Below are 24589 nucleotides of genomic sequence, written 5' to 3' on the forward strand. Positions count from 1 at the left end.
TTATATAATGAAGAATCCCAGAATATAAGAGGATAGTAAAGTATTTTTGCACTAAGTTTACTAACTGGGGACTATAATCAGCTCCCTGACCAATTTCATAAATTAATTTCTAGTTCATATAATCACAGCTCTAAAATTTCACTTATCTTTGCATTGCAAAACACATCACAAAAGATAAATGTTAAAAACTACATTTCTTCCATGAGATGATTGATATTGCCAATTTCTTGTCTAAATAAAGTTAAATATACTCACAAATCTTTAAAGAGAAATACTTAATTTAGTGATTTAAGAAAGCTTTAAGAACTTAAGAATGCATTTTAAAAGAAATTTCCACTCTATTTTAAAAATTACTCTTAATGCTATATTGCTCTGGGCTTTGCTTAATAAATTTATAAGAGCAAATAAATTTTTTTCATATTGATATAATATATACTTCAGGGTATATAATTTTAGTAGATGTTTCTTTGTAGTGACATATACTTCTCATAGTGAAAAACTTTTTAAAGATTTTTTTTTTTTTGCTTCAGTGTGTTTCAGGTAATGAAGGAATGTGATGAGTCTGTGATAAACATTATCCTTTAAGATACGAAATTCATACCAACTTAAGAAGTTACATGTTTAAAAATATAGGCAAGAGTCTGTAAACGTCCAAGTTTTATTTAAAATTGGTTACTATTTTTCTCAAAGAGTAAGTGATACAGTATTTGCCTCTTAGGAAAATTAAATTACTAACCAGTAATTATAGTTCTCTGAATGTAATATTCTCAGTGGATTTATATTAACTATCTTGGGGCATTCTGGCATAAGTTCTGATAGATTGTATCTTATAAATTTTTCCAGTATCTTTCTGTAAAGGCACTTTTATTTTTCCTTCCCAGCTGTTTTTTAATGTAGATTCACTTAACCCAGAAATGGTTCTTTAAGGCACAGGAAGTTTGAAAGTTCATAATGTCATTTGTAGACGTGGCATTAAAATCAGTGCCTAATGACTCTCAGTGAAGCTCTACTTCATTACATTGAAACTGCCTTTGAATTTGCCTTATTATGTAGCAAAGCAATTCAAATGGAATGTACTAATCTCTAGAAAACAAAGATCTTAAAAATACCCTTTACCCATACTATCCCATTCGTTGTAATTTTTTAAGCTTTTAATTCAGTATGATGTGTTATATATTAAACTGTGTATTACTTATTAAATATATATTATAAAAATTGTATATAGCATAGAAATTCAGTTACTGTAATGAGATAGAAAGCATAATATATGACTTGATTCTCTAGATTCTATAGTAAAATATTGAATCATAATTGTTCTATTCACAGATATATGAACAATAAAAAATACCTTTTGAGGAATCATAAATAGTAAAATACAACTTTCTATGGAGTCAAATTTCTCTGCAGTATAATATAGTTAAGGAAAAACTAATGATTTTGTTTATAAAGTTGTTTTAGGGAAATTTTAGAATAATAGTTTAAAAGTTTAAATTCTTCTAAATTCCAAATGTTTGTTTACTGTTGCCAAGTCAAAATATATTTTCTTCCACTCACATCCAAATCAGCATGTTGAAAAATTGTTTAAAACAAAACAAACAAGAGGCACCTGGGTGGCTCATTGGACTAAGCCTTTGCCTTGGCTTAAGTATCTCAGGGTCCTGGAATCAAGTGGCATCAGGCTCTCTGCTCAGCAGGGAGCCTGCTTCCCGCCCCCCATCCCGCCCCCCCACCTGCCTCTCTGTCTACTTATGATTTCTCTCTCTGTCAAATAAATAAATTTAAATCCTAAAAACAACAACAAAGTCATGAGCTCACTCATCAGTAGAGAGGAAGGAGTACTTGTATTTTTACAAGCATTTTTACTTGGACAGTAAAAATGCCAATCATACAATGGATTTTATCCTCATTTTTCTAGAGCAACATTCAACTTATTTAGATTGTATAGAATAAAATTAAAAAGAGATTTATCGGGGCGCCTGGGTGGCTCGGTGGGTTAAGCCGCTGCCTTCGGCTCAGGTCATGATTTCGGGGTCCTGGCATCGAGTCCCACATCGGGCTCTCTGCTCAGCAGGGAGCCTGCTTCCTCCTCTCTCTCTGCCTGCCTCTCTGCCTACTTGTTATCTCTCTCTGTCAAATAAATAAATAATAAAATCTTTAAAAAATATATCTACTTATGTGATCATCTGGTAACAAATGTTCAATTTAGAAAAAAATATTTAGTAACTAAATATTCTAAAACAGATTTTCACACTATTGAAGAATGCCTTAGTTTACTTAGAAATAGAAATTAAATCACTAACCAATAATTACAGCAATTATTATTGCATGATAAGGAATAATTATTCCCTAAAGCTTTTGCCAATATATTTGAAGCTCTGAAGTTAACTTTTATTTCAAATGAACATTTTTGTTTCTTATTTTAAAAAGGACGGATAGATTCAAAAGATTGTTATAAAAACTTGACTTTCATATAAAAGTTTTGAAACTGACAGGTGAATTAGAGGACTCTTCCCTCAACTAATGAATCATTAGGTGGAAAATTCAGTATAAATCTGAATGAGAATGCCCAGTTCTAAATTCCATTTAAAATTTGGGAAATATTTATTATGTAATCACTAAAAGTGGTATTTCAGAGTATTTTTACTTGATTGGAAGAAAAGTAGACAAGAAAATGGGTATACCTTCGGGTATGAAAAGTCCTAGCAAGAATTAGGCTCCATTCATCATGGAGCCTGGAACCTAAACAGTGAAAGGCACTAAGATCAAATGGAACCTTTCTACTACTGCATAGAGAGTGGTCATGTTACCTGTAATGTTTATAAGTTATTTTGGAAAACATTATAGTGTACCTAATTTTTCATACTCTCATTTTTATGACATTATTGATAATGCCTACATGGTATTCAAGTGAATGTGTGTTATTACAATAATCTTAACATTTGTTTTTTTCTAATTGTTCACCATTTATATAATACTTTGAGAAAAATAACTCGGGCATTTAAAATACATTTTATTTTATAAACCAAGACAAATTCATGGTGATTATATTTGGTTTTCTTTAAAACAGTATCTTTGCCTAAATTTTATCTAGTCTGCAAATTTGCCTTGCTGTGGTTGATGCCCATACCATCATCTTCTTTCTTTATTATCTTAATCATATTTTGGGGCTCCATGTAAATGTGCTGTACATTCTGAAGTCAGACTGAATGAATATATCTCACATCACTTTCAACACAACCTAGGTTTTACCTTTTATAAATGTCCTCTCATTCATCCTTCTTTGTATTACTTTTTGAAATCTTCGGTAATGAAGACAAATTCCATGCTAATTATCTGGCATATAGCAAACACTTATTGCATATTTGAAAAGCCAAAGAACAAATACAATAGTTCTAGCAGTTATTCAATAACTGATGATTTTAATAAAAATTGTATTATATTTTAGTTTCATTCAAACTTGAGTCCCTGCATCTGTGTTTATTTACGCAATTGTGTTTCTGAGTTCCTTTCTTAATCCTCAAACTAAATTAAATTTATTTTTTATAAAATAATTTTTTTGGAGACAAAATGACATTTGAAACTTAAGCAACCTCTTATCACTCTTTGTAAAGATTATAATGTAATATGTTGAAAGGTGATTTCTCTAAAGGAAGTAAAATGTCTCAGTATTCATATTTTTCTGTGAAAACCACCAAAGGAATTTTGAAATACGATTACTACAAACATATAATGATTTTCAGGGTACTGAGAAAACAGTTCATCAAGTAAGACTGTAATAGTACTATTTTACCATGGAAACTATTTTTGTCAGAATTATTCATTCACAGAAATTATCAAGCAAATTATATTTCTTTGCCATCGAGAATTCAAAAGATGTTTTCTTCTGAGCTGATAATATGGTATTATTGTCAGAAACTAAGAGACCTCAACAAAAAAGATGGCGCTACCATATAACTAGTGTCAGAAACAATAGTGTGAGATCGACTACTTTAAAATTAAAACAACATATTTTTTAGCTCTCTTTTGCTATTTAGTTGGAGTCTTTCCAACATCTCGGTTCATGGGTCAAATTATTATTTACCTAGGAATACATTTTTCAAACAATTTACCCTCAACCCTTTTAGAGTAAGTTATGCTGCAGAAAATTAGATGTGTCCTAGGTAAAATAGGGTGATTTTTCAAAGGATCTGATGGTAGATTGGTAACATCTGCTTTAAAAAAATTTCTGAAGGAAATGCTTTGTGCCTTTTCCATGGAGTGCTGAACTTGGAGTGAGGCTTGATATATTTGTTTGCCCTTATGTTGGAAGGAACTGACTCAGATCTGCTTTGAGAGGAAAACAATTCTTGGTTTGGACATTTCTCATTAGTCCCATTTACCTGAGTAAGCTGAGTGTTTAATCACAAATTTTGGTTAAGATTCCTTATACAATAGAGTTTAATTTTAATACTACTTCCAGCTAAAAAGATCACAGAAGTACATAAACCTGCTATAATTTGGTAAATAGTATGACTGTTTTACTCAAGTATCAAAAGCTTGGAATATTTGTGAAGGAAATTTGTTTCCCTAGATAGTCAAAATCTTATACCTAGACAAGCCAGATTACTGGAGCAGTGAACTTAGATGACTAGGTCCCTGAAACAATTGTTTTCACTGATTAAAAAAAAATATATATATACAGTATATATATATACTATATATATATTATATATATATTAAATATGTTGGAGAGCAAAGGTAAATTTTTATTTCTTTTTTTTTTTTAAGATTTTATTTATCTATTCGACAGACAGAAATCACAAGTAGGCAGAGAGGCAGGCAGAGACAGAGAGGAGAAAGCAGGCTCCCCACTGAGCAGAGAGCCCCATGCGGGGCTGGATCCCAGAACCCTGTAATCACGACCTGAGCCGAAGGCAGAGGCTTTAACCCACTGAGCCGTCCAGGCGCCCCAAGGTAAATTTTTCTAAAACAAATATGCTATAGGCACACGCTTTTTCTTTCCAATAGCATTATTCTTGTCATCTTCCAATTTATTGTTGAATAGCTTGCTTGAGTCTAAAGAGACATGCTAGTGATTTACACCCTAGAATTCTTAGCTTGAATATTCTTGAAATGATGTGGTTAAAAATAAATCAGCCACGGGGGCGCCTGGGTGGCTCAGTGGGTTAAGCCGCTGCCTTCAGCTCAGGTCATGATCTCAGGGTCCTGGGATCGAGTCCCGCATCGGGCTCTCTGCTCAGCAGGGAGCCTGCTTCCTCCTCTCTCTCTCTGCCTACTTGTAATCTCTCTCTGTCAAATAAATAAATAAAATCTTAAAAATAAATAAATAAATCAGCCAACATCATTGAAATATAGTAAGTCCAGAAATTTTTTGAGAATGACTACTGGATTCATGATAATTATGGGTTAAAAGTATGTTGAGATTTTTTTCATTTAAAAAAAAAAAGTAGAACCATTTTTTTTCATATGTGTTGTATTTGTAAGGGTTTCTTATTAGCTAGTACAACATGACAGAATGACAAGTTTTGTAGGAATAGTATAATGTGTATCTTTATACACATATGCAGTCAAAAATAGCTTTTCTCATTTAAAGTGCTTTATGCACACCAAATAATCCTTATGACCTTCCACGGAAGTAAGCATTTTAATCCTTATTATAGAGATGAGACACAGAAAGGTTTATCTACTTGCTTATTGAACAGACAAATGTAGAGGTGGAACTTAGATTAATCATCTATATTTGGTTCTTATTCATTCCTAGGTAGCCTCATGTAAGTAGCCATTCTCATCAATAGATTTAAGGATTAAAGGATTCTGTAAGTATGGTTATATCTTTTTTTCTTATTTTAGCAAAAATTTAAGAACACAAATATGAATATTTTACTTACTCATTGAAATATAAATATAATTTCAAATAAACACCATAGGGCAAACTCATGTTATGAGAGTCTCAAGTAGCATTGCATATAAACATTATATACAATACTGGATTTATTTTTCTGTCTATTAAACCTCATGATTTGTTCCAATTTATACCCTAAGAAGATTATATAAAAGCTGATATTGTATAATAAATTTTCACTTGTAGCTAGCAATATTTATCTTTTACTTTTTTGTTCAATTTATAGCAGTCTAAATAAAAACTAAAGTTAAATTCATTATCCTAATAAATTAGTTTCATATTACTTACTGTGCCTTTAAGTAATTATTTTTGTACTACAGCATTGCTTGCTGTCAAAAAAAATTAGGTTACCTGGGGATGAATATTCTCTAATGGGAAGATCACCAGACTGCAGTCTTGGGTGAGCCCAGTTTCTATTCTTAGACTCACCCAATAATGCCCAGTCTAATCTTCTGCAAGACTTTTTAACAGTCTTCACTTTTGTTTCTTAGTTGTAAAAGGAGAGTTCAATTCAATTCAATGTATATTCTGGTGACCTACTAGCAAAGTAATATAAAAAAAAAAAAAATAAGGGGACACAAAAACAAGAGGTCATAGTCCTCCTTAAGATACTAAGTATCCAATACAAAGACATTACAAAAACAACTATTTTAGTGAAATACATAGAACTAATCGAATTCAAAGAGCAGTGATTCCTTTAAGTAAGTGAGCTCAGAGATAATTTACCCAAATGCAAAGTGGTTAAAGTGGCATTTAGATGTTTGAAGTGATAGACATTGACTGGTAGAAGTCTTAAGGAGAAGAATCTAGGTGGGGGAGACCACTTGAGCAAAGGCTCAGGCACTGACAGTTGGAAGGCTGTGGGGGTGGTAACATGATGGTATATGGAGTAAAGAAAAACATTCTGTAACTAAATTGTGAGAGTCCTTTTTTAAAGATTTTGTTTATTTATTTGACAGAGATCACAAGTAGGCAGAGGCAGGCAGAGAGAGGGGGAAGCAGGCTCCCTGCTGAGCAGAAAGCCTGATGTGGGCTCCATCCCAGGACTCTGGGATCATGACCTGAGCCAAAGGCAGAGGCTTTAACCCATTGAGCTACCCAGGTGCTCCATAAGGGATTTTATTTTTATTTGACAGACAGAGATTATAAGTAGGCAGAGAGGCAGGCAGAAAGAGAGGAAGGGAAGTGGGCTCCACGCAGAGCAGAGAGCCTGATGCGGGACTCGATCTCAGGACCCTATCTCAGGACCCTAAAACCATGACCTGAGCAGAAAGCAGAGGCTTTAACCCACTGAGACACCCAGGCGTCCCCAGTGTGAGAGTCTTTCAAGATCAGGCTAAGTAGTTTGAATTTTCTTTTGAGGGCAAAGGCCACACCTTGAATGTTTTAAAAGATAGATTTAGGTAATCATCTGCATCTACTATTGCTGTTATTGGAAGATGCTCTCAGGCTGTTCTTAGGAGCTGTGTGTGAGAGGTGGCGGATGATCTGCACGAGGATGATGGCAGTGAGAATGAAGTACTACATGGATTTATGCATGTATGTGTGTGTATGAATGCATGTAATAATAATAACATATATTCAACCTCTGAAACTTTCAACTCTTGAAATAGATGTTATTTGCACATATACATATACTGTACATATCTATGTATTTCAGAACTCGAATAGACAGGGATTGACAAATCACAGGTTGAAGGCAGAATAGGGAGGAGACAGTGTTACTTTATAATTATGCAAAAGATTTCTAAGATCGTTTTGTAAAGCAATTCAAAAATCCCTCAAAATAAAGGATTTCATGTAATTATAAATTATAAATAATTTCAACTCATTTATGTGACAGTATAGGATGTTTTACTTTTGAGTGAGTTTTTTTCTTTTCTGTTCTTAAGTGTTAGCAACTTACTTAATTCAGTCTTTCTGCTAAAGATTCTTGAGTTTTCTCTTGACCAAATGTAATATGTCTCTCTGACATTTTAGAATGCCATGTCATCATTTTTTGAATGACTGACAATTTGATACATTTCTGGACTATCATATACACATGTACAAATATAGCTGGCAGTCTATACACACAAACTGATAAGGATACATTTTAAAGAGTAAATAATTTTATTTTTTTAAAGAAAATTCACTGAAGCATAAGTGAATGAGACATTTGAGCCCTGCAGTAGTAGGAACAATTCAATCTTTAAGGCTGAAGCTATAGGCAAAAGTCTGTTCTTAAAACAATTTCTTTCCAAATAATGTCCGATTCTTTTGTATGTAGCATGTATAACTGCGTATCTTAGTTGTGTTGCTGTTAGCAATTATTTTGGTTACATCTGACTTAGACTGTTTGGTCCTTAGGGTAAAAACTTTTGTTTTTTATTTTCCATATAATATTTAGGAATGGCCTTAGAATCAGATGAACACAGGAATTTTAAGGAATTAAAATGGTCATCTATTTCAACTTCCTGATTAGAAAAACCTTTTGTGATAATTTTGGCTTCTTTTTCTATTATTTATACTTGAAATTGGACGATGAGCTCACTCCTTTCCAAAGCAGCCCACCTCATCATTGTGTAGGCCCCTGGATTTTTAGAAAGTTCAGTATTCAACCGAGCTGGAAGCTGCTTCATTTTAACTCCTAAACATTGGCTTTTCGCTTTTTGAAAAACCCAGGAGTGCTCTGTGTTTATTTATTTATTTATTTGCTTGTTTATTTATTTGCTTTCTAGCTAGAAATCCTCAGAAAAATTAGATACCCTGTTTGTTGGAGAATTCTTTATTGTTTCCTACAGCATTAATGTGGTTTTGATTTTCTTTATAATTTCTGGTGAAGTCTCTTACTACCAGCTGGCTCATGTCTTCATCGAGCTTTCCTTTTTCTTCTTTTTTTCTTTTTTTTTGTGTGTGTGTGTGAGTGTGTTTTTTTAAATTTTTTATTTTTTTATAAACATATTTTTATCCCCAGGGGTACAGGTCTGTGAATCACCAGGTTTACACACTTCCCAGCACTCACCAAAGCACATACCCTCCCCAATGTCCATAATCCCACCCCCTTCTCCCAAACCCCCTCCCCCCAGCAACCCTCAGTTTGTTTTGTGAGATTAAGAGTCACTTATGGTTAAGCAGTGAAATAAGAGTGTAAGGGTGAACTTAAGAGAACCAAATAGCTGAATCGAACTGAACTAATATTCAGTATTTTGCTTTTTAATTACCCTTTAATATAAACATTACAATTTGCTATAAAAATGTATCTACTCTTTTAGACTTACTAAATTTCAGTATTGCCTTTAAGAAATTTGGGGTATTGATTCTGTATAAATGTATTGAAAAGGAAAAGGCAAGATAGAAGATTGACTTCATCTAATAAGATGATGATGTATCAGGATCAGGAAGTAGGTATAACAGTACATCATTTTTGCCCTATGTATTAGTTTGCTTTGTGATTCTGGACTCAAGATGTTGTTGTTCTAGCTTGGGCAGAACAAGAACAATTAAACAAACAACCTGATAAGCAAAGGACTCAAATAGACCTTCTCTAAAGAAGATATAAAAATGGCCAATAAGGTCATGAGAAGTGGCTCAGCATCACTAGTCTTTAAGGAAATGCAAAACAATGAGATAACACTTCATGCCCATGGAAATTGCTATTATTAAAAAGCAAGCAAATAACCCAACAATAGCAACAACAATAACAACAATAACAAAAACAAAACCGAAAATAGCAAGTGTTGGAGAGTATGCAGAGAAATTAGAACCCTTGTGCATTGCTGCTGGAAAGTGGAAAGAATTTTCCAAATTTACCACGTAGAAAAAGATAGGGCATTACCTCCAAGAATTCAAGATAGAATTGCCATATGATCCAGCAATTCCCCCTTAGGGTGCATAGCCAAAAGAAGTGAAAGCAGAGACATGTGTATGTTCATTTTCATAGCAGCATTATTTACATTAGCCAAAAGGTGGAAGCAACTCAAGTGTCTATTCATTTCTAAGGAAAATGTGGTATATAAATAAAATGAAATAATACTCAGCCTTAAGAAGGAAGGAAACTCTGACACAGGCCACAACATGGCTGAATCTTGACGTATTATGCTAAGAGAAATAAACTAGTCACAAAACGACAAATATTTGTATGATTCCTCTTATATGACGTCTCTAGAGTTGTCAGACTGATAGGGACAGAAAGTAGATTGGTAGTTGCCAATGACTGGGGAGGGGAAGGAATGGGGAATTACTGTTTAGCGGGTACAGAGTTTCAGTAGGGAAAGATGAAGAAGTTCCAGAGATGGATAGCGGTGATAGTTGCCCAACAATGTGAGAACTGTGCACTTAAAATGGTCAAAATGGTGTATTTTATGTTCTGTGCATATTACCACAATTAAGAGAGATAATCATTTATTTCAGTAAAAACTGAAGTAATGCAAAGAAGAGAGTAATGAAAGTAAATACTAATAAAAGTGTATCTGCGCATGTGTGTGTATATGTATGTGTCACATACAATAATTTGTATAAATGATACTGTAGTTGATTTAAGTCCTTAAATCTTATGATACATGGAACATGTAATCTTATCATACATGGAACATTAGAGAATGGAAATAGGATAACAAACCAGGGACGCCTGGGTGGCTCAGTCAGTTAAGTGTTTGACTCTCGATTTTGCCTCAGTCATGATCTCTGGATTGTGAACTGAGTCCTGAGCCAGACTCTGCACACAGTTTGCTTGGGATTCTCTCTCTCTCCCTCTTCCTCGGCCCTCCCCACCCCTCCCCCTGCTCTTTCTCATTCTCTCACTCTCTCATTTTCTCAAATCCAAATAAGAAAATAAATCTTTTAGATTAGAACAAGGCATAATCTTGATAGTTGCATTTAATGGGTTGTTTTTTTTTTTTTAAAGATTTTATTTATTTATTTGACAGAGAGAGAGATCACAAGTAGACAGAGAGGCAGGCAGAGAGAGAGAGAGGGAAGCAGGCTCCCTGCTGAGCAGAGAGATTGATGCAGGGCTCGATCCCAGGACCCTGAGATCATGACCTGAGCCGAAGGCAGAGGCTTAACCCACTGAGCCACCCAGGCATCCCAAATTTAATGGGTTTTGAAAAATTGTCTTGGGCATTCTGAGAAAGCTTTGCCTTTATCATGCAATAAAGGCGGTGACTGCTCTGTCACTTTGTAATACTGCATTCACTGCGAGCCATAACCCTTCGCCAACTCCTAAAGATGATCTGTAGATTTATATCTAGCCCTCTTTTGATATACTGTGTTTTCTGTTAGGCAGGTATTGCCTTTATCCTTGGATTGTATAAGCTAAGTCAAAATTAGGTCAATTCTATTAGGAATAATTTTAAAAGTGATATCTTTGAAACAGTTTTATTCAATGAGATACTCTTCGATGAATGTCAGAAACCTCACTTTTTTCTATCAGTGATGTGCAGTTTGCTGTGGGGTTTTATAATTTTATGAAACTGATGACTTGATTGCTTTGGGGAAATTCACATGCAGATTTTACCTTGAAGAGTCAAAAAGCATTGCTAAATGATGGATCAAGTGTAATGGGATTAAGGATTTTTTCCATCCTTTTTATATTAATTACCCATCCATAAAGAGAGAAACTAATCACCCTGTCCCTGACTAATGCTCTGTAGGCTTTTGATATCTGTTTGATGAAACTATCACAAAAGATAAAACTGGAAAAATTATTTTCTATTTCAGATACGCCTATAACACTAGAGTTGGCAGGATTTGAGTCTCTGAGACCAAATGAATATGAAGTGATGAGATGCCACCTCACATAGAGAAGCAAAACATCACAGCTATCTTTGATGTTAAACAAAAGTGTGATATACATGTTTCTAAAACCAGAGTCTTACTGCTCCTTAATCAGGCTGTGATACAGCTGTGGTCACTTGTGCTCCAGCTGAGAGAGGACATGTACATACAGGATGGTGTGAGCTCAATCTCTATCCAGGGCAGTAGTCTGTGCATCCTGCTTAGGCCTCCTGAGTACTAGGAAATAAGAACTGTCTAAAGTTTTAACCTAAGAGGAATATTTGTTCACCTGTTGTCACCCACTTCTACATATACAATCATTTTATTTTATTTTTTTTCAGTTATTCCATGTGCAAAATGATACTCAAAAACTGCTGGGGGAGAAATACTCCATTAGCCACTCCTGGTGTAGTGGTAGCTAAGTTGTCCTCTATTTGTGTGAGTGAGCGACCATCTACTTTCAATAATGTGATCTTGATTAGAGATTTGATATTAGAAATGCAAAAAATTTGCCTGTACTCATGTTGAGAAATAAGTCTACAACCCTATATATAGTTAGCTACCATCTGGAACTGATAATAATTTTATTTAACACTAGGATATAGTATAAATAAACACAGAGGGCAGTTATTGTTCCTTCCATATATGCTAAGTGAGCATTAAATGTAGGACTTTGGCTAATGTATATTTCAATGGCTTAAATTAAAATTATTTACCTAAGAGGTAACAAACTATAACCTGAAGAATATACTTTTTTCTTTTTACTTTTCTTGAATTTCCATAGTTGTTAAACATTATATATAACACTTATGAGTCAATAAAGAATTTTAACACATAAATAAATATTGCTTGCCATAATACCTTGGAATAAGCTTTAGAGTCTTAAAAAAAATATTTGCTGAATTCTGTTCTTTACTATATCTTTGGGGAAAATTTTTACCTAATAATTTGCAATGGGTTATGCTATACATTTTTTAAAATGTGAAATTAGACAAATTTATAAATTCTGACAGTGGAGGTCTGTGTATTCACATTTTTTTTTCTTTTTTAAAGATTTTATTTATTGAGGTGCCTGGGTGGCTCAGGGGCTTAAGCCTCTGCCTTGGGCTTAAGTCATGATCCCAGGGTCCTAGGATTGAGTCCCACATTGGGCTCTCTGCTCAGCAGGGAGTCTGCTTCCCCCTACCCCTGCCTGCCTCTCTGCCTACTTGCCATCTCTGTCAAATAAATAAATAAAGTCTTTAAAAAATATTTTATTTATTTATTTGACAGACAGAGATCGCAAGCAGGCAGAGAGACAGGCAGAAAAAGAGGGGTGGGGGGGAAGCAGACTCCCTGCTGAGCAGAGAGCCCGATGTGGGACTCCATCCCTGGACCCTGAGATCATGACCTTAGTTGACGGTAGAGGCTTAACCCACTAAGCCACCCAGGTACCCCTCACAATCTCCTAATTCTGGAGATTTTGGATTAAAAACTTGCAGAAATTTGCAAATAAGCTTATTTTGCTTATGTTTAAATCCAGAATTTTAAGTGTAATACAGGTATTTTTCAACAGACTATTTTTGAAATGCATGAATTTAAAATGGTTATCTTGTTTCTGAACTTTTTTTTTTAAGATTTTATTTATTTATTTTACAGAGAGAGATCACAAGTAGACAGAGAAGCAGGCAGAGAGAGAGAGAGGGAGGGAAGCAGGCTCCCCGCTGAGCAGAGAGCCCGATGTGGGACTCGATCCCAGGACCCTGAGATCATGACCTGAGCCAAAGGCAGCGGCTTAACCCACTGAGCCACCCAGGCACCCTCTTGTTTCTGAACATTTAAATGGTTCCTATTTGTACCCTACTTTTTCTCACTTGTCCACTTCTAAAGTTAGAAGTAATTTCTTAAGTTAACAAAAAACTATAAAAAATCTGAGTCTACTTAAGCCTCAGATAACTAATTTACTTCTGAAAGTTCTCTTGAGAATAAAAAAGCTCTGATAACTTTACTTTCACAAAAGGAATACAGCACTTATTTTATCATTTATACTTGGAATGCTACATTTGCATACAAGTATAATTTAAAATTAAAGTAATTAGAATCAATTTAAGATTATACATGTGGATTAAAAACATTTTTACAAATTTTGACACAAGTCAATCAAAATATACAAAATAATTCCATGACTGAATAAAAGGAAATCAATACAATTATTTTTCCTGATTATTCAGTTATTACTAATGTGTAAGTGAACTCTTTGAAAATGCAGTGATGCATTATGGCATCACCATATGCATATGCACATATGTCAAAGATGTTTAAATATATAACTTTGTTCTTTTTAAATTTCTTTTCGTTTTACTGATTATCTTTTAATTGACCCCATAAGATGCAGTAAACAACATGCTCTAGATCAGCGTCCTTTCTTTTCTAAATGTTGCTTCTAATGAGTAGGCAGGGAACATACGTATTCAAATTGGTGCAAATTTAGTAAAATTAAGAAAAAAGGTGTGTAATAATATGGTGTCCTATAAAACATATAAGATTTAGTACACGGTTTTATAACAACTATTCTGTCTGTTTGTTTTAAGGGTTTTTTTTTGTTGTTCCTTTTGTTTTCTTCTTGCATTTGTGATACTTAAAACAAAAATTGCTTTTTAAAACACGAATATGAGATCCATGCCAAAAATATGCTCCTCTATGTAATTTCTGTTCTTTAAGTTTTCTGAATATATAGTATTTAGGCCCATTAGGATAGTTTTTGTTTTTGTTTTTGTTTTGTAATAAATTATGAGTAGTAGAGAATATTTAGAATGAGGTTCTACTATCCATTTCAAATCTATATACTGAAGTGTTTAGAAGATGGTTTTGGATAGATTTCTTTTGCATATGCCTAGAAATTGACAATATGAAATTGAAAATATGGACCATATGTGGTCAAATATATGAAATGAACATCAAGTGATCATATATATGTAATACAACCTAAAGTGCAAAAGTAAATTTCATTTATATTTTGCATATATAATACTAAACCAGCTATCTTACTGTTTATGTTTAGATTATCTTTTTCATTTAATAGGATGTTGAAATGACAAATTTTACAAATTCAGCTTCATTCATTTGAGAGGATTACTTTAGTACTTTATTCACATTTATAATCCTACAAATATTTACTGAGCACTTACTCTATGCAAAGCCATATTGAGGGCACTAGGGATATAGAAGTGTACAAAATACAGTGCTGGAAACACAGAAAAGTACATAAGAAATGAGTTATTGATATTATAATACGTGGTAAAATGTCTTCGTTATCTTACTTTCTATCTAGCTGGGTGATCAGACAAAAAAATAAGTACAATATAGAATATGTTATATAGTGTTAAGTACCGCGTTAAGAAGATGACTTTTGCTACCTGAAGGAAGCATAGAATTAGAAAAGATTTTTTCAGGCTGAAAAAAGGAGAAAAAGCCTACCCTACTTTTTCTCACTTGTCCACTTCTAAAGTTAGATGCTATTTTTCTCTTAATTTAAATGTTTAGTTTTCACTATTGCTGTTTAGAATTCGCAAAGTTCTGCAGTATTTCTAAAGTACTATTAGAAAGCAATCCTCATATGACAAAGCTTGAGGAGAGACTGGATTGGAACACAAGCTCTGAGACAGAGACTCAGAGAGCGAGAAGAGAGAGAGATTGACCAAGCAGTCGATTGAGAGTATGACAAACATGATCTTGAAAGTCAGAAGATTGAAAAGGCCAACACTGGGCAATATCTGTATAAAAATTTGAGGAACTGATAAATGTAAACTGTTCTAGGAATAAAGAATGAGAATACAATTTAGGCTTCTAATATATAGAGCTATTTTTTCTGATGTTCATCAAGTTTTTATTTGTTATCCAATACTTCTTGAAATGTAATCCAGAAGATTTTAGTTGAGGTAATGACAAATCTTTAGGGAATTTGTGATACTGTTACTTCCAGGGTGTAAGTGATTGACCTCTAACAGAGAATGTGATAGAAAAATTTCATGGAATTATGTAGTGGCAAAAAAAGAAGATCTATGATTCATCTCTGAGGAGTTTGTGCATAAGAAACACAGTAACTGAACAAATAGACCAAAAATTTCCTTGAAGGCTCAAATGAATACAGCAATTCTGAATAGAAAAATTGACTGATAATATAGGAATAATTTGATGACAGTTCTATGAAGGCAAAGTAGAATATGCATACAAATGAGCATGCCACATCCATTTAAAAAGTCAAATAAATTGATATTTATAAGATTGAAATGCAACTGGATTTTTTAAAGGAAGTTCTCCCAAAAAACACATTTCATGGTTCTTTAATTCATGTATTCAATTAATCAATAAAAATCTGTAAACTAAATGGGAGGTACTTCCTCTGTTTTGACAAATGAGGTAAAAAATGTGTAAGATCCATCCATCTTCTGGAGCTTTACCTTTCACTGAGATGAAGAAAAAAACAGAACAATTATATAAATAATAAATTAATTAAATAATACACATATGTACATAATATATATTCTTATATAGATAATATATCAATATTACTAAGAAATAAAATGGTAAACTAAATGCTAAATCAATGGCAGATTTATAAAGAGAGAAACAGGATATATATACATCTCTTCATGTGGTCCCCCCAATTACTTATTAATTGTAGTGTTTTTAACATATATCCACAATTCTTTGACACTACTTTTTTCAGGATGAGAAGCTTGATTCTCCTCCTCTTCAATGAGATCTGGATTTAGTGACTGACTTCTAATGGAGTCTAGAAAAAAAAAATAAATAAATAGCCTTGTGCTGGAGAAGCCTAGCAGATACCTTAACCAAGATATCCAAATTAACCAGTAATGTCACATTGTATCTGTAGCCAATAGTATGTTATGTTAGGAAAGGAATTTTTCCCTTGTAGTATTCTACCATAAAATCCACAACCCCATCTAATCATAAGAAGATGTTAGGTGATTCCAAATTAAGGGACATTCTACAAAATACCTGACTATTACTTTTTAAAGATGTCAATGACAAGGAATCACAGATTGTAAGAGATGAAAAAGCTATGACAAATAAATGCAACATGGTATATTGGCTTGGACATAAGAACATAAAATTTAATTTTGATTAATGTACTATCATTATATAAGTTCTAACATTAGGAGAAACTGGAATAAGAATATATGGAACCTTCTATACTACAACTACACCTCTCTTGCCAACCTAAAATTATGTCAAAATAAATCACTTTTAAAATGAAAGATTAAAGTTAACACTTGTTTTTAGGTAAATGCTTGACATACCGTAGTTATCTGTATATTTTTCTTGTGAAGCTCTCATTTTTAATCTGCAATGGAAATTTATATTTCCCCAAAAAATCTTGTAAGTATTATATTGCTGTTTAGAAGTCATTTTATTTTAATTTTAGTGACTCATTTATAGACTGTATCATTAATTCTCACGGCCCCCCAAATCAAGTGAATACAATTCAATTATATAAAATGTTATATGAAAATGGCTCTAAAAAGTGTGCTATGTATAATTGCAATTTACACAAGATGCACTCTGAATCCTCCTTTCCAGATGATGTAAACAAAAATGATACTCTCAAATTAATACTTAGCTTTTCAGAGATTTCATCAGTGATGCTGGGGAAGGATTAAGGCATTAGAGGCTAAAATCTGTCAAGTGTGGTTATGCATCTGAGATTCACTTACTGAACCATGAACACACTTTTATTATTTTCCATGAAAAATTCACTTCTATATATCAATGCTGCATGTGACTATTAATACCAACAAGGATAAAAATAGAGCATGTTATGTAATACATTCTGTTGTTCTTGTTTGTAATCATGGTCCTGAAATATTATCCTATGAGAAAGCACAATAGGATAATATCTTCTCCAAATTTATTTAAAGATTTTACAAAGAAAAAAAAAACAAGCAATATGTTCCATTTCAATGTATTATGTAGCTGGGTTCTGAGAGAAGCCAGATGCACAGTAATTTCCATTCCTGAGACACTTTCTAACTTGCTGATGATTAGCCCTATCCCACAAGTGCCTTCAAAAAGCTCTTTCTGCTGAGACAGCTATTTGAATTAATGGCTATTTTGTTTATGTTCAGATTTGAAGATAATAAAGCAATCCCCTCATAAATTTTACTATTTCATATAAAGTTGAACTATATCATGCCCTATGAATCAAAAAATATTTACTTATTAGATTTTAATACTACCTTATAGTCTATAGATTACAAAATCCATAATGTGAGACCCAATTTGCAGAACACAGTTTCAAAATAAGGAATGGTATATTTTCCTTATTGTTGTGACAGTGATAATACAGTAAGAGAAAATTACAACTTAATGCAATCAATTTGATAAGCATTTACTTACCGAGACCTGTGTTTTAGAAAAAGTGAAGGCTGAGCCTTTATACATGAAGTAATAAATGAGTTAAATTATGTCTTAGCTGGAAAAGAGGTATGAGAATAAAGAACAAAAATAGAAAAAATAGATGTTTAAATGACAGAATATGAATAAAACAGTTTAGTAGGAATTAGATGGTTAAGGGGTGAGTTGAGAAAGTAAAATGTCACATAAGTCAAATAATGGAAATGATGTAAGATGTATGCGTGGGAGGCAAATATCAGCAGGGATAAAGATAAGAACCAAGAAAGGTATTTGGAATTTTGATTGAGAGACTATAGATGACCTTTGGAACAAGAGTTTCAAAGTATTTGTGAGCATGTTTCCTTAGGGTTAAGAAGCCGATTAGTCTGGCAAGAAATGCAGGGGTAAGCAAGTCTTTTGGCAAGTGGGATAATTAAGAAAATAATAATTCTCCTAATGGCAGCATTCCTTTAACTACAGATTACATTTCTCAAGGCTGAGAAATAACCCAATATTTATTTGATTGTTTTTTCTCTTTTTGTGATGAAAATATGCCAATATGTTTTGTTTCATTTTGCTTATTATCTCCAGTTCCTCAACAATTGTTAAATTTCTACTTTGTTCAAAGTATAGTCTTAGGCACTATGGTGGTACTAAATAAACAAGATATATTTCCTCTTCTTTGGAAAATACTAATTTTAAAAAGTATTTGAGATATAACAGTAAAAAGTATAGTGTAAAGAAGACCATGCTCTAAAAAGACAGAACATAAAATAGTTTCTTTCAAGCACCGAGGAGGGGAAAATACCTTGAGAACTTGGTTGAAATCTGATTGGTAAGAGCTTTCAATGCCATACTGTAGAAAATGAAGTTTACTGTGTAGGCAGTAAGGGTACCATTTGTCGTTGTAATCAACTCTCATTTTTATGTGTATGTTGAGAATTAAAGATTGGATCAGTCAAGATAAACATCCTAGACCACAGTTCAACTTCACTATGAGGTGGATGAGCTCAATTCAGAGGTGGACTGTTTAAACTAAGGGAACAGGTGCTTTTGTGGTATCTTCAGTAGTATTCTCTGACATACTTAGCACAATGACTTTGAAACAACCTTACAAAGTGTCAAAGCACTAACTCTCCTAAAAGAGAAACATAACCCCAGCTCCAAGATGGATGACAGATAGGGTATTATTTTGCCATCCCAGAAGAATATAGTGGGAGTACTCTCCTGAATCTCAAGGTGGGAGAAATGAACCCACAAGGGTTCTCTAGAGAAAATGCTCTATCTTTTCTTTTTGGCTAGGATAAATCTGGAGACAGTTTCCAGCAGTACTGTGACTAATGTTCTTGGAAGGAATCATCTATATATTGATCCAAATAAAGAATATTTATTTTAAAATTGGCATCTAACTACTCTTTCTGCTCCTCCAGAGAAAAGGGGGAAAATGTGGTGGTCCTCATTGGAAATAAGAGAATATGTTATCCAAACACTTAACAGTCTTCTGTACCATTAAAATTTTGATATAAACCAGGAGTAATTAAAATATAATAAAATATACTATTTTCTTATAATATATACTATAAACCCTTAACCCATGTAACATTTTGAAAGATGAATTCACATTATCAGTATGAGTGTGTAAATAAGCTTATTTATAATAATAATATATGACATATTTAGACATACTGTGTCTACTCTGCACATTCCTCCCCTAGTTATAATGCTGATATTTTCCTGACAAAATGAAAATGGAACACATTACTCTTGTTTTTGTATGATAAAACATGAATTTCCTCTACAATGGAGCCTCTGAGGATTTGGTAGGAGAAGTTGAAGAGATATGAAATGCACTTAAGCATCTTTAAAATAAAAGTCTTTAATAAATGGGAGCCATTTGCTTCCAGCTGCTCTTAAGGATAGCAGCCCTCAAGGGGAGAAAATACAAAAATGAATGGGTGCTCAATAAATATTTGTTGAATTGAATTGAGTAACTAATTGATTATTCTTCAACCACAAAAGACATTCCGGAGCTTTTAGAAGGAAGGTATTATGGCAATTTAGCTTGATCTGTGTAACATTTATTACAGTGTCCATAGGTAAAATGTCCTGCTATGGTAAGACAGCATGCCTCAGAATGGGATTTGATAGGACACAGGCATCTGAATATGGTTGCAGGGACATGGTTGCTGGCAATATAGAAGATTTTTTATAAATTTTATATATTTTTTAAAATTTATTTATTTAAGAGAAAGCATGAGTGACCACAAGCAGGGGGAAGGGCGATGGGAGAGGGAGACAAACAGACTCCCTGCTGAGTGCTGAACCCAACATGGAGTTTGATCCCAGGACCCTGAGATCATGACCTGAGCTAAAATCAAGAGTCAGATGCTTAACTGACTGAGCCACCCAGGGGCCCAAGAAGATTTTAAAAAGTACCTTTTTAAACTAGAATAAAGGAGATGGCAGTTGCTGACACCTCATAAATCCTTAGATTTGTTATGAATATTCTTTTTTTTTCTCTTTCCCATTGAGGGAACATCTAGGAAAGAATTCATAATTATGTTCCAGAACAATGGTGGAACGGTGTTATTATTCACATACTTGATTTTGAAAAGAAAAAATAGAATACTTCACAATCTAAAGTCTAGCAACTAACAAGCATGCAGATAGCAACCACCCCCCCCCCCATTTTTTAAGAGAACTTTTTTTTACTTCCATGCACAGAAAATTCAACAGTGTACACTTAGCCCAGTTTGGTGGTGAGTGCCTTTACCTTTCCAGCTTAGCAATGTAATCCACTGACTTTGGGCCCGAGACATTGCCTCCATGGTGACAGTGGATTTCATCATTTTTGTCATTGTACTTGGCCCTGATAGCTCTCATCAGTTCAGCCAGACCTCCTTTGTCTTCCAAGGTAACTTGTATGAAGGCAACAGTGGTGCAGGTCTTCCTGTCCACCAGACTCCCCAGCCTGGCCTTTCCCTTAATAATGCCATAGAGAACCTCCCATCTTCTCCTTGGAGACAGGAAGCCAACCAGCTCAATGAGATCAACCTCATGTGCAATTACTACCAGCTGAGCTTTCTTCTTTTCCACCAGGGTGGTAACAGTATTAACCCTAGCTTGTAGGACAGGCAACCTCTTAGTGGGGACATCCCCTTTGCCAGACCTCTCTTCTTAGTCCAAGCCAACAAACTGATTCTTCTCTTGCTTTGCCTCTCGTCTGTATTTGTGGGCTGGCTAAAGCAGCTGAGTCATTGTTTGGTGGTTCAGGCTTGAGTAAACTGGTTAATGGAAGGGGGGAAGAACTTCTAGATGTTTACAGAGAATATCCTCTTGCTTCTGTAGCCAGATATAGCGGGGCCATTTGACAGAGCAGATGAGTTCCCTTTTGGGCTAGATGTTTTGTCTGATGCCAGAATTCTTGGGCCTTTTCTCACACAGGGGATTGAACACCTTTTTGGCCTCCTGCTTCTTCATGACAGCAAGGCAGGATCACTTTCTTCCCTTAGCCTTCTTTTCTTTGAAGCATCTTGGATGGCTGGAAGAGAGAATACAAACCCACATTTTAAAAATCTTCAATGAAAAAAAAAATTCCTAATTAGAAAAATCTGGAGATAAATTATTACCTCCAGGCATGTTCTTTTATTGTATTTATCATAATTTATTATCTTTACATGGTTTAATGGCTGCCCTTAGAAACATGTACTAGCACAACTTAGATTTGGGACTGGATCTTCCTTGTTTTGAGGACAATCTTGTCCACCTTAGGATCTTAGCAGTATTTCTGGCCTATACACAGTGGATGCCAGCAGTAGACCCTCCCTAGCCCTGACAATCAAAAATGTTTCCAGATGTTACCAAATGACTCCTAAGGTGCACTGACCAGGTTGATAAATTACATGTATGTAGTTCTGTGTTTATACTGTAAAGCTAAAAGGACTAATAATTTCTATGAATACATTAAAGGAAGGTGAGCTTTATTTGCTTTAATACACTTGGAAAAATTAAATTTTTATTGTGTTAGTATTTGTTGAAAGACTACTATATGAGGTGTCTCCTTATGTTCTTATAAAACAATGCAAGTGCCTTTTATAAGGAATAACAATTAAATGTTAAGCACTGAACTGGAGTCTTTATACACATTCTTTTCTTCTTCTTTTCTTAACATTCTTTAATTCTTAAAAAAAAAAAGTATGTATGGAATGTACATTCTCACAGTTAAAGAAATTAATGGTTCTGCGGACTTATGTTGTCTAAGGTCACACAGTTAGAACCCAAAGTCAGCTCCTTATTAAAACAGATGCCTTGGGGCACCTGGATGGCTCAGTGGGTTAAGCCTCTGCCTTCAGCTCAGGTCATGATCTCAGGGTCCTGGGATTGAGTCCCACATCGGTCTCTTTGCTCTGCAGGAAGCCTGCTTCCTCCTCTCTCTCTCTCTCTGCCTCTCTGCCCACTTTTGATCTCTCTCTGTCAAATAAATAAAATCTTAAAAAAAAAAAAAAGATGCCTTTTCTTTGTAGTACAGTGAAATTGCATGGCTTAACAAGCTGGAAGAAAATATTCTATCATATCTATGTTTTATAGGCCACCAACATAATATTTAACTTGCTATTGTTTTAAAGATTTCCCAATAGTTTGAGACTTTATATTCATTAAAATTTTAAAGCAAGGTAATATTAATAATTTTTCAAAAACATTTTTAAGGTTCATTTTGAGAATTTTTCCATTAATAAAACTCAAATACAAAATAGAAATGTCCCATCATAAATTTAAGAACCTCTTTACTAAAACTATATTAAATTTGTTATTTGAAGGAAAATATTGGATTATATTATTCATTTGTAATTTTGTTTCTTTGTCATTTAGTAAATGCCTAACATGCTGATTTATGAACCTTCTCTTTCCTGAAAGAGCCAAGGTAAATTGCAATTGGCAGTGCTGTAAAGAAGTCTAAATTATTTTCTTTCATGAGTAATATGAAAAATTGAAGTGTAATTGATGGTCATTAAAAACCAATGTGGATTCTTATAAGCACAGAAATAAAAACTCTTGTCTAAAAAAATAGTAGCTGAAAAAAGTAATTTTAATGGACTTTAAAAAGCGCAAACATATGCCATCAACAAATCTTTGCAGACCTTTAGGCTTTTTTTGGAGTATTTTGATTAGAATAATAAAGTGATTGTCATATTTCATTGACATAACATGCACATTTTTTTTTTAACATTTTAACATACCTGTATTTTGAAGCATCTTAAAATACCAGTGTATCAGAATGAAATTAGTATTTTTCCCTTACATAAAATAATGATGCGAGTTACTATTGATGTTTACATTCAGTAATTGATAAAACTTAATGAAATATTTTAAAACATATCAATGCTTAAATTTTTGGTTCTAGAAATTTTGATTCCTATGTTTAATAGTTTAGACAATGGCATTGGGTGCTAATTATAATTTCTGTTGGCTATGTTGATAGCAGAAACCTCTGAAAAACACATATTTCTAAAATATTTTCAGTATCACTGTTCTTTGCTGTCATTTAAAAAATTTATTTGTTCTTTGTTTTTGTCGTAATGTTATGTGTATCCACAAATCATTTTGAAAGATAGCTGGTAAACCTTTTCAGAAATGCATTTTAAGTAACCACAAAATTACTATATATCTATCAGATCAGATAGATTTATCAGTTCCAGTTGTGGGTTTTGGTTCATTTCAAGTACGTGAAAAATATTTGTTAAAATATGAGAATAATAATTTCCCAAAGGTATGATTCCTTCTGTATTTGCTCAGGATATTTTCTGCTGATTTTTTTAATAATATAAGTACAAGACTTTATTATATTGTTATATAGTTCATATAGTTAGATTTTATTTTCAAAATAGATGGGATTCAATATGTGTATTTCTTTTTTTCATATTTGTATGCTCATAAAAATATCCTGTACATGTCAATCAGCATAACCTAGTTTAAGCAGAAATATTATTGTAGGATTACATTTGGTTATCTGTCTTTTTCTAAGCATGAAAAGCCCTTGATATTATATCTTTTAAGCAAGCATTTTAAAAATGAAGAGCAAATAGACAAGGGTTTTGAAGTTTGCATCTGTTGATGCAGAAAGTTAGCTATTAATATTACATATATTCAAACTAATCACAATTTATGGAATTAACTATAAGTGAAACCATGTAGAATGGCATTTCATGCTTTTGGTTTCCTGTGACTTGAAAGGGAGTTGTTTTCCTCTGACAGATTACAGAGGATTTGGTATCAACTTTCCATTCCTCAAATTTAGGTTGCAAGCTTTTTTTCTTTTTCTTTTTCAAAACGATAAGTGGAAGCACTCTGAACCTTGAATAAATAATGTTTGCATCTCATAATCTAAAGCTAAAGCAAATGAGGGATTTGAAACAATTGTTTAGGTAATTTAAGTTCCAATCAATAGCTCGTTTTGATAGAAAAAATCTATTATGTTTATCAAGAGGACACATAAATAAACTGATATACATTTATGTTCTGAAATAAACAGTGTAC

General features: G+C 33.4%; 1 protein-coding gene and 1 pseudogene across 5 annotated transcripts in view; one reads left to right on the forward strand and one right to left on the reverse strand.

Annotated features, from left to right (window-relative positions):
• CADM2 (cell adhesion molecule 2) overlaps positions 1–24589 on the forward strand; it is a 1080612-nt gene that overhangs the window by 204321 nt on the left and 851702 nt on the right. The window lies entirely within an intron of this gene.
• Positions 20825–21535, reverse strand: LOC309841032 (large ribosomal subunit protein eL8 pseudogene; annotated as a pseudogene). The gene has a single exon. The product of its transcript is annotated as a large ribosomal subunit protein eL8 pseudogene (transcript).

The sequence above is a fragment of the Mustela nivalis genome (assembly GCF_964662115.1).
Source record: "Mustela nivalis genome assembly, chromosome: 1".
Classification (NCBI taxonomy): domain Eukaryota; kingdom Metazoa; phylum Chordata; class Mammalia; order Carnivora; family Mustelidae; genus Mustela; species Mustela nivalis.